The sequence below is a fragment of the Aegilops tauschii genome, chromosome 7 (genome assembly GCF_002575655.3).
Source record: "Aegilops tauschii subsp. strangulata cultivar AL8/78 chromosome 7, Aet v6.0, whole genome shotgun sequence".
NCBI classification, from domain to species: Eukaryota; Viridiplantae; Streptophyta; class Magnoliopsida; order Poales; family Poaceae; genus Aegilops; species Aegilops tauschii.
Genome location: NC_053041.3, coordinates 466,249,597 through 466,262,458, shown reverse-complemented (window position 1 = coordinate 466,262,458; position 12,862 = coordinate 466,249,597).

Genomic DNA, 12,862 nt, shown 5'->3' with positions numbered 1-12,862 from the left:
CCTCCGACAAGGGGGAAGCTACTAGCGAGAAAGCTCCTTCTTCTAGTGGTAAAAATGGCACCAACATCTTTGCCCATGTGGAACCTCCACTTGTCTATGGTGGACCGCTTCCTTCCACTCATTTGAATCATGCCGGCCCGGCCCCTAAGATTGAGAAGAATGTAGAATTTGATTCTTGGGTCTATCGTTTTAAGCGTCATTTAAATCATGTGAACACTAACCTTTGGAGAATCATTGAAGAAGGTTTCTATCCGCATGACTGAAGTAACTTCACTCCTAGAGAAGCCGTGGATAATCAATTCAATGAGAATGCTCTCTTCATCATCCAAGAAGCAATCCCACACGAAGATCTTCCTCATCTCCGGCCCTACACCATGGCCAAAGATGCTTGGCACCAAGTGGTTTCCCTCTATCGGGGAAGCGCAAGCATTCAACGCTCCAACTATGAAGTGGTGCAAGATGAAGCCGATGAGTTTGCAATGAAAGAAGATGAAGAACCTTGTGAGCTTTATCGGAGAGTAACTAAACTCGCGGTCTCTCTCCGAGATCATGGAAGTAAGGACACGGATGACAATTGGATCAAGCGCAAATTCCTCAAGGCAATGATGCCCTACCACAAAGCCATGTCCTCCATCATTCGTCAAAGGCCGGACTTCCACACCTTGTCCTCAAGTGAAGTGTTGGATGAGTTCGTTGCTATGAGCATCTTGGACAAGACCGCTGACAATGCGGTTCTTCGCTCTCAAAGAGTAAAGAAGCCCAACCTTGCTCTAAAGGCCAAGGTTAGTATGGAGGAAGAGGATGAAGAGGAAGAAGAGGAGAGCAACCTCGAAGATACGAAGTATGCCTATCATGAACACATGGCGCTTGCTTCAAGGCAATTTTGGAGCAAGAAGAACTCAAGGCCCAACTTCAACAAGAACAATTCAAGTGGCGCAAAGGGCAAGCAACGAGTGAGGACTTGCTTCAATTGTGGCAATGTGAGCCACTTTGTTGCGGAGTGCCCTTATGAGAAGAGGGAAGACAATGGTGGCAAGCTCATCCGAAAGGACACGGCCAAGTCGTTCCCCAACAAGAGCAACTTCACCAAGAAGACTCCTCCCAAGGCATTGGTGGTACAAGAAGAGTACAATGAGGATGATGACGATGAGGAAGATGGTGAGTCGGTTGCCATGGCCTCCGTTGCCATTGCGACGACTCCACGGGTGTCTCTCTTTGACTCACCCAATGAGAACATCATCGCCAAGTGCCTCATGGCTAAAGCCACCAACAAGGTAACCCCCAACATCAAAACTACCATCATTAATCATCCTTCTTCGGATAGCATTGATGAACATGAGGGGACAAATGTGGAGGAGAATGAGTTTGAGACCTTTATGGGTAAACTCAAGGGTAAATCCAAGAAGCACTTTGTTGCTCTCTTGGAACAACTTGGTGAAGCCAATGACATGATCGAGGCTCACGAAGATACCATCTCTAAGATGGAGGGGCATAGTCGTGACTATGCCGATGAGATTTCGGATCTTTCCAATGCTCTCCACGAAGAGCGTGGTCTTCGTTTGGCTCTTGAGGAGTCACACAACGATGATCATGCTAAGTTAAAGAAAGATCTTGATCATGCTCTTGTTGTTTATCGTGTGCTAAACTCTGAGAAGGCAAAGCTTGGGGTTGATCTTGCTAGACTCAAAGAGGAGTTTGACATTCTCGACAAGGCTCACAAAGTCTTGAAGGGTGTTCATGCTAGCCTCAAGGAGTCTCATGATCAACTCCAAGTGAAGCTAACCAAGGGGAAAGCCACCTTTCCTCATATGGTGTTAATTGATAATGCAAATGCTACTAACCCTTGTTGTGAGCATGTGCATCTTGTTGAGGAGAATGCTAAGTTGAAGGAGAAACTTGAGAAAGGCCTTGTGTCATGCATACAAGGTGAGAAGAACCTCAACGACCTTTTGAGCAATCAAAAGGAAGTTGTGGCCAAGGAGGGGATTGAGTTCGCACCCAAGCCCAAGAACAAGAAGAAGAATGACAAGACCAAACGACCTCCTCCTCTCAAGAAAACTTTTGTGAAGGAGGGAGAGGGTGCTCCCAAGGAGAAGAAGAACAATGCGAAGGGTGGCGGTGTCAAGAAGGGCAATGCCACCCCTTCCAACAAAGCCGGCGACTTTAATCCTTCTTATGTGTTATGCCGTGCTAGTGATGGGCATGTTTATGCCAAATTTGTTGGTTCTCCTCATGAGTATATTGAATGGTCTATTTGGGTTCCTAAGACCCTTGTTACTAACATCAAAGGACCCATTACAAAATGGGTACCTAAAACCAAGCATTGATCTCTTGTAGGTGTTTGCTTCCGGTGGGGGATCATGGTTGCTCGATAGTGGTGCTACAAATCATATGACCGGAAGCAAGGACTTGGTGGTGGACGTGCACAAGATTCCATCTATGCCCACCAATGTCGAGTGGGGTGATGCCTCGTCTTCTAAGGTATTGGGACTCGGCAAAGTTGTCATTTCTCATGATCTCACGACCGAGAAGGTCATGCTTGTTGAGTCCCTTGCATACAATTTACTTTCCGTTCGTCAACTTGCAATCATGGGCTTTGCCACTTTCTTTGATATTGATACCGTGGCCCTCTTGTGGAGCAAGACTCTTAAAGTAGCCTTTGTTGGGCATGTCGAGAACGGTCTCTATGTGATTAACTTTTCGGAGCGACCCACTAAGACCGCGACATGCCTAATGGCTAAAGTTGACGTGGGATGGCTTTGGCATCGCCGTTTAGCCCATGTCAATATGAGATCTTTGCAAAGTATTCTCAAGGGGGACCATGTCCGTGGACTAACGAATGTTAGTTTTGCTAAAGATCGTGCTTGCAGTGCTTGTATCGAAGGAAAGCTACATGAGAAGGCTCACCCTCCCACGACTACCATTTACTCGAAGAGGCCTTTGGAGCTCCTTCACTTGGATCTCTTTGGGCCTCCATCCTTTGATAGTCTTGGGGGTAGGAAGTATTGCTTGGTGATTGTGGATGACTATTCAAGATACACTTGGGTGTATTTCTTCAAGAGGAAGAGCGAGACCCAACAAACCATCATTGACTTTGCAAATGAAGCCCAACGTCAACACAATGCAAAGATCTTGACAATAAGAAGTGACAACGGCACCGAGTTTAAGAACTACACCTTGGATGAGTTTCTTAGTGATGAGGGGATCAAGCATCAATATTCCGCACCTTACACCCCTCAACAAAACGGTGTTGCGGAGAGGAAGAACCGGACGTTGATGGATGCGGCAAGGACCATGATGGCGGAGTTCAAGTCTCCATACAACTTTTGGGCCGAAGCCATCAACATCGCGTGTCATGCATCCAATTGGCTCTACCTCCGCAAGGGCTTGAACAAGACTCCATATGAGATACTCACCAGTAACAAGCCCAACCTCAAGTACTTTCGGGTGTTCGGGTGTAAGTGTTTCATTCTCAAGAAAGGTGTTCGGTTGTCTAAATTTGAGGCTAGAGCTTATGAGGGCATATTTGTTGGTTATGCTACAAACTCTCATGCTTACCGTGTCCTCAATAAATCCACGGGACTTATTGAGGAGACGTGTAACGTGGAGTTTGATGAGAATAACGGCTCCCAAGTGGAGCAAAGTGGCACTTGTGATGTAGGTGATGAAATTCCTCCTCAAGCCATAAGAAGAATGGGTGTTGGTTTTATCCTACCCATTGAGGAACCCCTTGTGGCCGAAGGAGAAGGACAATGCTCCACTCAAGTGGAGCCATCACCAACCCAAGGCCCACACGCTTCCGAAGAACAAAGTGAAGGCCCTCAACCTCATGAACAAGACCAAGGGCAAGATCATGCTCAAGACGGTGCTGACACACCAAGTGATGCCCAAGGTCAAGTTCTCTCCTCCGAGCAAGTTCAAGATCAAGAACAAGCTCAAGACGGCGCTCAAGATGATCAAGTGACCGCTCCTCAACTCACCACCGAGGAGGAATTGGAGCGACGTGCCGCCAAGATTGCATCCAAGCTCTCCACCAAGGGTCATCTCATGAAGAATGTGCTTGGAAGCATTCAAAAGGGGGTAAGCACTCGTAGACAATTGGCAAACTATTGTGAACATCACGCGTTTGTCTCTTGTGTTGAACCCCAAAAGGTATATGAAGCACTCGAAGATCCGGATTGGCTTAATGCCATGCATGAAGAACTCAACAACTTCGAGTACAACAAGGTGTGGAGATTAGTGCCAAGGCCAACGGGGAACCACAATGTCATTGGAACCAAGTGGATATTCAAGAACAAGGAAGATGCTCATGGGACCATCATCCGCAACAAGGCACGATTGGTGGCACAAGGCTACTCCCAAGTCGAGGGTATCGACTACGGTGAAACCTTTGCTCCCGTTGCTCGCCTTGAATCTATTCGTTTGTTGATTGCTTATGCTTCTCATCACAACTTTAAGTTGCAACAAATGGATGTGAAGAGTGCTTTTCTTAATGGTCCTATTAATGAGTTGGTTTATGTCAAACAACCCCCCGGGTTCGAGGATCCCTACTTTCCCGATCATGTGTATCAACTCGATAAGGCACTCTATGGCCTTAAACAAACCCCACGTGTGTGGTATGACCACCTTACCGAGTTGTTACAAGATTGTGGGTTTGAAGTTGGGCTAATCGACCCCACTCTTTTTACTAAGAAGGTCAAAGGTGAGTTGTTTGTGTGCCAACTATATGTTGATGACATTATCTTTGGTTCCCCTAACAAAGCTTTCAATGAGGAATTTGCCGCACTCATGACCTCAAAGTTCAAGATGTCTTCCATGGGAGAGTTGAAGTTCTTTCTCGGTTTCGAAGTAAAGCAAAGAAGAGAAGGAACCTTCATCAACCAAGCCAAATACACTCAAGACATGCTCAGGAGATTCAAGCTAAGTGATGTCAAGCCGGCGTCCACTCCAATGCCCACCAAGTGCCAACTTGACATCGATCCCAATGGTAAAGCGGTGGATCAAAAGGTATATCGCTCCATGATTGGTTCCTTGCTTTACCTTTGTGCATCTAGACCGGATATCATGTTGAGTGTGGGAATTTGTGCATGGTTTCAAGCCACACCTAAGGAAAGCCACTTTGTGGCGGTCAAGCGAATCTTTCGATATTTGGCTCATACCCCAAACTTTGGCTTATGGTACCCAAGAGGAGCAAACTTCAAGCTTGTAGGGTATTCGGACTCCGATTGGGCGGGAGACAAAGTAGATAGGAAGTCCACTTTCGGAGGGTGCCAATTCCTTGGTTGCTCTTTGGTAAGTTGGTCTTCTAAAAAGCAAAGTTGTGTGTCTCTCTCGTCCACCGAAGCGGAGTATGTGGCGGCCGGTAGTTGTTGTGCACAACTCTTATGGATGAGGCAAACTTTAAAGGATTACGGTGTCATTTGTGACAAAGTGCCTCTTTGGTGTGATAATGAAAGTGCCATCAAGATTTCACTCAACCCCGTGCAACACTTCAAGACAAAGCATATTGAGATTCGGTATCACTTCATCCGAGATCACATTAGGCGAGGGGAGATCGAGCTCAACTACATCAACACCCATGATAACCTTGCAGATATTTTCATGAAGCCTTTGGATGAAGCAAGATTTCGCGAGTTAAGGCATGAGCTAAATATCATTGATTCGAGCAATGTTGCTTGAACCCTTGCACACCCCACCACATGTTGGTAATCGTAGCATAATTTTAAAATTTTCCTACGTTCACCAAGATTCATCTATGGAGTATACAAGCAACGAGGGGAAGGGAGTGCATCTACACACCCTTGTAGATCGCGAGCGGAAGCGTTCCAATATACGTGGATGACGGAGTCGTACTCGCCGTGATCCAAATCACCGATGACCGAGTGCCGAACGTACGGCACCTCCGCGTTCAACACACGTACGGTGCAGCAACGTCTCCTCCTTCTTGATCCAGCAAGGGGGAAGGAGAGGTTGATGGAGATCCAGCACCACGACGGCGTGGTGGTGGATGTAGCGGGTCTCGGCAGGGCTACGCCGAGCTTCTGCGAGACGGAGAGGTGTAACAGGGGAGGAGGGAGGCGCCCAAGGCTGTAGGTTGCTGCCCTCCCTCCCCCCCCCTTATATAGGCCCCCTTGGGAGGGGGGCTGGCCAAAACCCATCTAGGGTTGGGGGGGCGGCGGCCAAGGGGTGGAAAGGGTTGCCTTGCCCCCCAAGCCAAGGGGGAAGTCCCCCCACCCTAGGGTTCCCAACCCTAGGCGCATGGGGGGAGGCCCAAGGGGGGCGCCCAGCCCACTAGGGGCTGGTTCCCTTCCACTTTCAGCCCATGGGGCCCTCCGGGATAGGTGGCCCCACCCGGTGGACCCCCGGGACCCTTCCGGTGGTCCCGGTACAATACCGGTAACCCCCGAAACTTTCCCGGTGGCCGAAACTTGACTTCCTATATATAATTCTTCACCTCCGGACCATTCCGGAACCTCTCGTGACGTCCGGGATCTCATCCAGGACTCCGAACAACTTTCGGGTTTCCGCATACATATATCTCTACAACCCTAGCGTCACCGAACCTTAAGTGTGTAGACCCTACGGGTTCGGGAGACATGCAGACATGACCGAGACGCCTCTCCGGTCAATAACCAACAGCGGGATCTGGATACCCATGTTGGCTCCCACATGTTCCACGATGATCTCATCGGATGAACCACGGTGTCGAGGATTCAATCAATCCCGTATGCAATTCCCTTTGTCAAACGGTATGTTACTTGCCCGAGATTCGATCGTCGGTATCCCAATACCTTGTTCAATCTCGTTACCGGCAAGTCTCTTTACTCGTACCGCAATGCATGATCCCGTGACTAACGCCTTAGTCACATTGAGCTCATTATGATGATGCATTACCGAGTGGGCCCAGAGATACCTCTCCGTCACACGGAGTGACAAATCCCAGTCTCGATCCGTGCCAACCCAACAGACACTTTTGGAGATACCCATAGTGCACCTTTATAGTCACCCAGTTACGTTGTGACGTTTGGCACACCCAAAGCACTCCTACGGTATCCGGGAGTTGCACGATCTCATGGTCTAAGGAAAAGATACTTGACATTGGAAAAGCTCTAGCAAACGAAACTACACGATCTTTTATGCTATGCTTAGGATTGGGTCTTGTCCATCACATCATTCTCCTAATGATGTGATCCCGTTATCAACGACATCCAATGTCCATGGTCAGGAAACCGTAACCATCTATTGATCAACGAGCTAGTCAACTAGAGGCTTACTAGGGACATGGTGTTGTCTATGTATCCACACATGTATCTGAGTTTCCTATCAATACAATTCTAGCATGGATAATAAACTATTATCATGAATAAGGAAATATAATAATAACCAATTTATTATTGCCTCTAGGGCATATTTCCAACAGTCTCCCACTTGCACTAGAGTCAATAATCTAGTTCACATCACCATGTGATTAACACTCACTGGTCACATCACCATGTGACCAACATCTAAAGAGTTTACTAGAGTCAACAATCTAATTCACATCACTATGTGATTAACACTCAATGTGTTCTGGTTTGATCATGTTATGCTTGTGAGAGAGGTTATTAGTCAACGGGTCTGAACCTTTGAGAACCGTGTGCTTTACGAATATCTATGTCATCTTGTGGATGCTACCACGCGCTATTGGAGCCATTTCAAATAATTGCTCTACTATACGAATCCGGTTTACTACTCAGAATCATCCGGATTAGTGTCAAAGTTCACATCGACGTAACCCTTTACGACGAACTCCTTTCCACCTCCATAATCGAGAAAATTCCTTAATCCACTAGGTACTAAGGATAAGTTCGACCGTTGTCATGAGATCCTTTCCCAGATCACTATTGTACCCTCTTGACCAACTCATGGCAAGGCACACTACATGTGCGGTACACAGCATAGCATACTATAGAGCCTACGTCTAAAGCATAGGGGACGACCTTCGTCCTTTCTCTATCTTCTGCTTTGGTCAGGTCTTGAGTCTCACTCAATACTCACACCTTGTAACACAGCCAAGAACTCCTTCTTTGCTGATCTTATTTTGAACTCTTTCAAAATCATGTCAAGGTGTGCTGTCTTTTGAAAGTATCATCAGGCGTCTTGATGCCCAATATGTAAGCAGCTTTATCCAGGTCTTCCTTTGAAAAACTCCTTTCAAACAACCCTTTATGCTTTCCAGAAATTTTACATCATTTCGGATCAACAATATGTCATTCACATATACTTATCAGAAATGTTGTAGCGCTCCCACTCACTTTATTGTAAATACAAGTTTCCAACAAACTTTGTATAAACCCAAAAACTTTGATCACTCCATCAAAGCGTATATTCTGACTCCGAGATGCTTGCTCTAATCCATGGAAGGATTGCTGGAGCTAGCATACCTTTTAGCATCCTTAGGATCGACAAAACCTTTTTGATTGTATCACATACAACCTTTCCTTACGAAAACTGGTAAGGAAACTTGTTTTGACATCCATCTGCCAGATTTCATAAATGTAGCTAATGCTAACATGATTCCGACGGACCTAAGCATCGCTACGGATGAGAAAAACTCATTGTAGTCAACTCCTTGAACTTGTGAAAATACTCTTTGCCACAAGTCGAGCTTCATAGACGGTAACATTACCGTCCATGTCCGTCTTCTTCTTAAAGATCCATTTATCTCAATGGCTTGCCGATCATCGGGCAAGTTCACCAAAGTCCATGCTTTGTTCTGATACATGGATTCTATCTCGGATTTCATGGCCTTGAGCCATTCGTCGGAATATGGGCCCACCATCGCTTCTCCATAGCTCGTAGGTTCATTGTTGTCTAGCAACATGACTTCCAAGACAGGATCACGCATTACTCTGAAATAGTGCGCATCCTCGTCGTCCTACGAGGTTTGGTAGTGACTTGATCCGAAGTTTCATGATCACTATCATAAGCTTCCACTTCAATTGGTGTAGGTGCCACAGGAACAACTTCCTGTGCCCTGCTACACACTAGTTGAAGCGACGGTTCAATAACCTTATCAAGTCTCCACCATCCTCCCACTCAATTCTTTCGAGAGAAACTTTTCCTCGAGAAAGGACCCGTTCTTAGAAGCAATTACTTTTGCTTCCAGATCTGAAATAGGAGGTATACCCAACTGTTTTGGGTATTCTATGAAGATGCATTTGTCCGCTTTGGGTTCGAGCTTATCAGCCTGAAACCTTTTCACATAAGCTTCGCAGCCCCAAACTTTTAAGAAACGACAACTTAGGTTTCTCTAAACGGTGTCGTCTCAACGGAATTGCGTGGTGCCCTTTTTAAAGTGAATGCGGTTGTCTCTAATGCCTAACCCATAAACGATAGTGGTAATTCGATAAGAGACATCATGGTACGCACCATTTCCAATAGGGTGCAGTTATGATGTTCGGACACACCATCACACTATGGTGTTCCAGGCGGTGTTAATTGTGAAACACTTTCCACAATGTCTTAATTGTGTGCCAAACTCGTAACTCAGATATCTCTATGATCATATCATAGACATTTTATCCTCTTGTCACGACGATCTTCAACTTCACTCTGAAATTACTTGAACCTTTCAATAATTCAGACTAGTGTTTCATCAAGTAAATACACTCAGCATCTACTCAAATCATCTGTGAAGTAAGAACATAACGATATCCACTGCATGCCTCAGCACTCATTGGACTGCGTACATCAAAATGTATTACTTCCAATAAGTTGCTCTCTTGTTCCATCTCACTGAAAACGAGGACTTTCAGTCATTTTGCCCATGTGGTATGATTTGCATCTCAAGTGATTCATAATCAAGTGAGTCCAAACGATCCATCTGTATGGAGTTTCTTCATGCATATATACCAATGGACATGGTTCGCATGTCTCAATCTTTTCAAAAACGAGTGAGTCCAAAGATCCACCTACATTGAGCTTCTTCATGCGTTCTGCACCAATATGACTCAAGTGGCAGTGCCACAAGTATGTGGTACTATCATTACTATCTTATATCTTTTGGCATGAACATGTGTATCACTACGATCGAGATTCATTTTAGGTGCAAGACCATTGAAGGTATTATTCAAATAAACAGAGTAACCATTATTCTCCTTAAATGAATAACCGTATTGCGATAAACATAATCCAATCATGCTCAACGCAAACACCAAATCTCGATGGTAGAGGGAGCATGCGATGCTTGATCACATCAACCTTGGAAACACTTCCAACACATATCGTCATCTCACCTTTAGCTAGTCTTTGTTTATTCCGCAGCTTTTATTTCGAGTTACTAACACTTAGCAACCGAACCGGTATCTAATACTCTGGTGCTGCTAGGAGTACTAGTAAAGTACACATTCATATAATGTATATCCAATATACTTCTGTCGACCTTGCCTGCCTTCTCATCTACCAAGTATCTAGGGTAGTACTGCTTCAGTGACCGTTCCTCTCATTACAGAAGCACTTAGTCTCGGGTTTGGGTTCAACCTTGGGATTCTTCACTAGAGCAGCAAACGACTTGCTGTTTCATGAAGTATCCCTTTTGCCCTTGCCCTTGCCCTTCTTAAACTAGTGGTTTTACTAACCATCAACAATTGATGTTCCTTCTTGATTTCTACTCTCGCGGTGTCAAACATCGCGAATAGCTCAAGGATCATCATAACTATCCTTGATATGTTATAGTTCATCACGAAGCTCTACTAGCTTGGTGGCAGTGACTATGGATAACTATCACTATCTCATCTGGGAGATTAACTCCCACTCGATTCAAGTGATTGTAGTACTCAGACAATCTGAGCACATGCTCAACGATTGAGCTTTTCTCCCTTAGTTTGCAGGTTTAAGAAACTTGTCAGAGGTCTCATACCTCTTGACGTGGGCACTAGTCTGAAATCCCAATTTCAGTTTTCGGAACATCTCATATGTTCTGCGACGTTTCAAAAAACGTCTCTCGTGCCACAATTCTAAACCGTTAGCATTACTCACTGAACTATCACGTAGTCATCAAAACGTGTATGTCAGATGTTTCGCAACATCTACAGACGACGCTGAGGTTCAGCACACCGAGCGGTGTATTAAGGACATAAGCCTTCTGTGCAGCAATGAGGACAATCCTCAGTTTACGGACCCAGTCCGCATAATTGCTACTACCAACTTTCAACTAAATTTTCTCTAGGACCGTATTTTAAACAGTAGAACTAAAGCGTATGACATAATTTGCAAAGACCTTTTGACTATGTTCATGATAATGAAGTTCATCTAATTATGAACTCCCACTCAGATAGACATCCCTCTAGTCATCTAAGTGAAACATGATCCGAGTTTAACTAGGCCGTGTCCGATCATCACGTGAGACGGACTAGTCAAGATCGGTGAACATCTCCATGTTGATCGTATCTTCTATACGACTCATGCTCGACCTTTCGGTCCTCCGTGTTCCGAGGCCATGTCTGTACATGCTAGGCTCGTCAAGTCAACCTAAGTGTATTGCGTGTGTTCCGAGGCCATGTCTGTACATGCTAGGCTCGTCAACACCCGTTGTATTCGAACGTTAGAATCTCTCACACCCGATCATCACGTGGTGCTTCGAAACAACGAACCTTCGCAACGGTGCACAGTTAGGGTGAACACTTTCTTGAAATTATTATAAGGGATCATCTTACTTACTACCGTCGTTCTAAGAAAATAAGATGCAAAGACATGATAAACATCACATGCAATCAAATAGTGACATGATATGGCCAATATCATCATGCTCCTTTGATCTCCATCTTCGGGGCACCATGATCATCTTCGTCACCGGCATGACACCATGATCTCCATCATTGTGTCTTCATGAAGTCGTCATGCCAACGATTACTTCTACTTCTATGGCTAACGCGTTTAGCAACAAAGTAAAGTAATTTACATGGCGTTATTCAATGACACGCAGGTCATGCAAAATAATAAAGACAACTCCTATGGCTCCTGCCGGTTGTCATACTCATCGACATGCAAGTCGTGATTCCTATTACAAGAATATGATCAATCTCATACATCACATATATCATTCATCACATCTTCTGGCCATATCACATCACATAGCACTTGCTGCAAAAACAAGTTAGACGTCCTCTAATTGTTGTTGCAAGTTTTTACGTGGTTTGTAGGTTTCTAGCAAGAACGTTTTCTTACCTACGTATGACCACAACGTGATTTGCCAATTTCTATTTACCCTTCATAAGGACCCTTTTCATCGAATCCGTTCCGACTAAAGTAGGAGAGACAGACACCCGCTAGCCACCTTATGCATCTAGTGCATGTCAGTCGGTGGAACCTGTCTCACGTAAGCGTACGTGTAAGGTCGGTCCGGGCCGCTTCATCCTACAATGCCGCCGAAACAAGAAACGACTAGTAGCGGCAAGAAGAATTGGCAAACTCAACGCCCACAACTGCTTTGTGTTCTACTCGTGCATAGTAACTACGCATAGACCTGGCTCATGATGCCACTGTTGGTAATCGTAGCATAATTTTAAAATTTTCCTACGTTCACCAAGATTCATCTATGGAGTATACTAGCAACGAGGGGAAGGGAGTGCATCTACATACCCTTGTAGATCGCGAGCGGAAGCGTTCCAATGAACGTGGATGACGGAGTCGTACTCGTCGTGATCCAAATCACCGATGACCGAGTGCCGAACGGACGGCACCTCCGCGTTCAACACACGTACGGTGCAGCAACGTCTCCTCCTTCTTGATCCAGCAGGGGGAAGGAGAGGTTGATGGAGATCCAGCAGCACGACGGCGTGGTGGTGGATGTAGCGGGTCTCGGCAGGGCTACGCCGAGCTT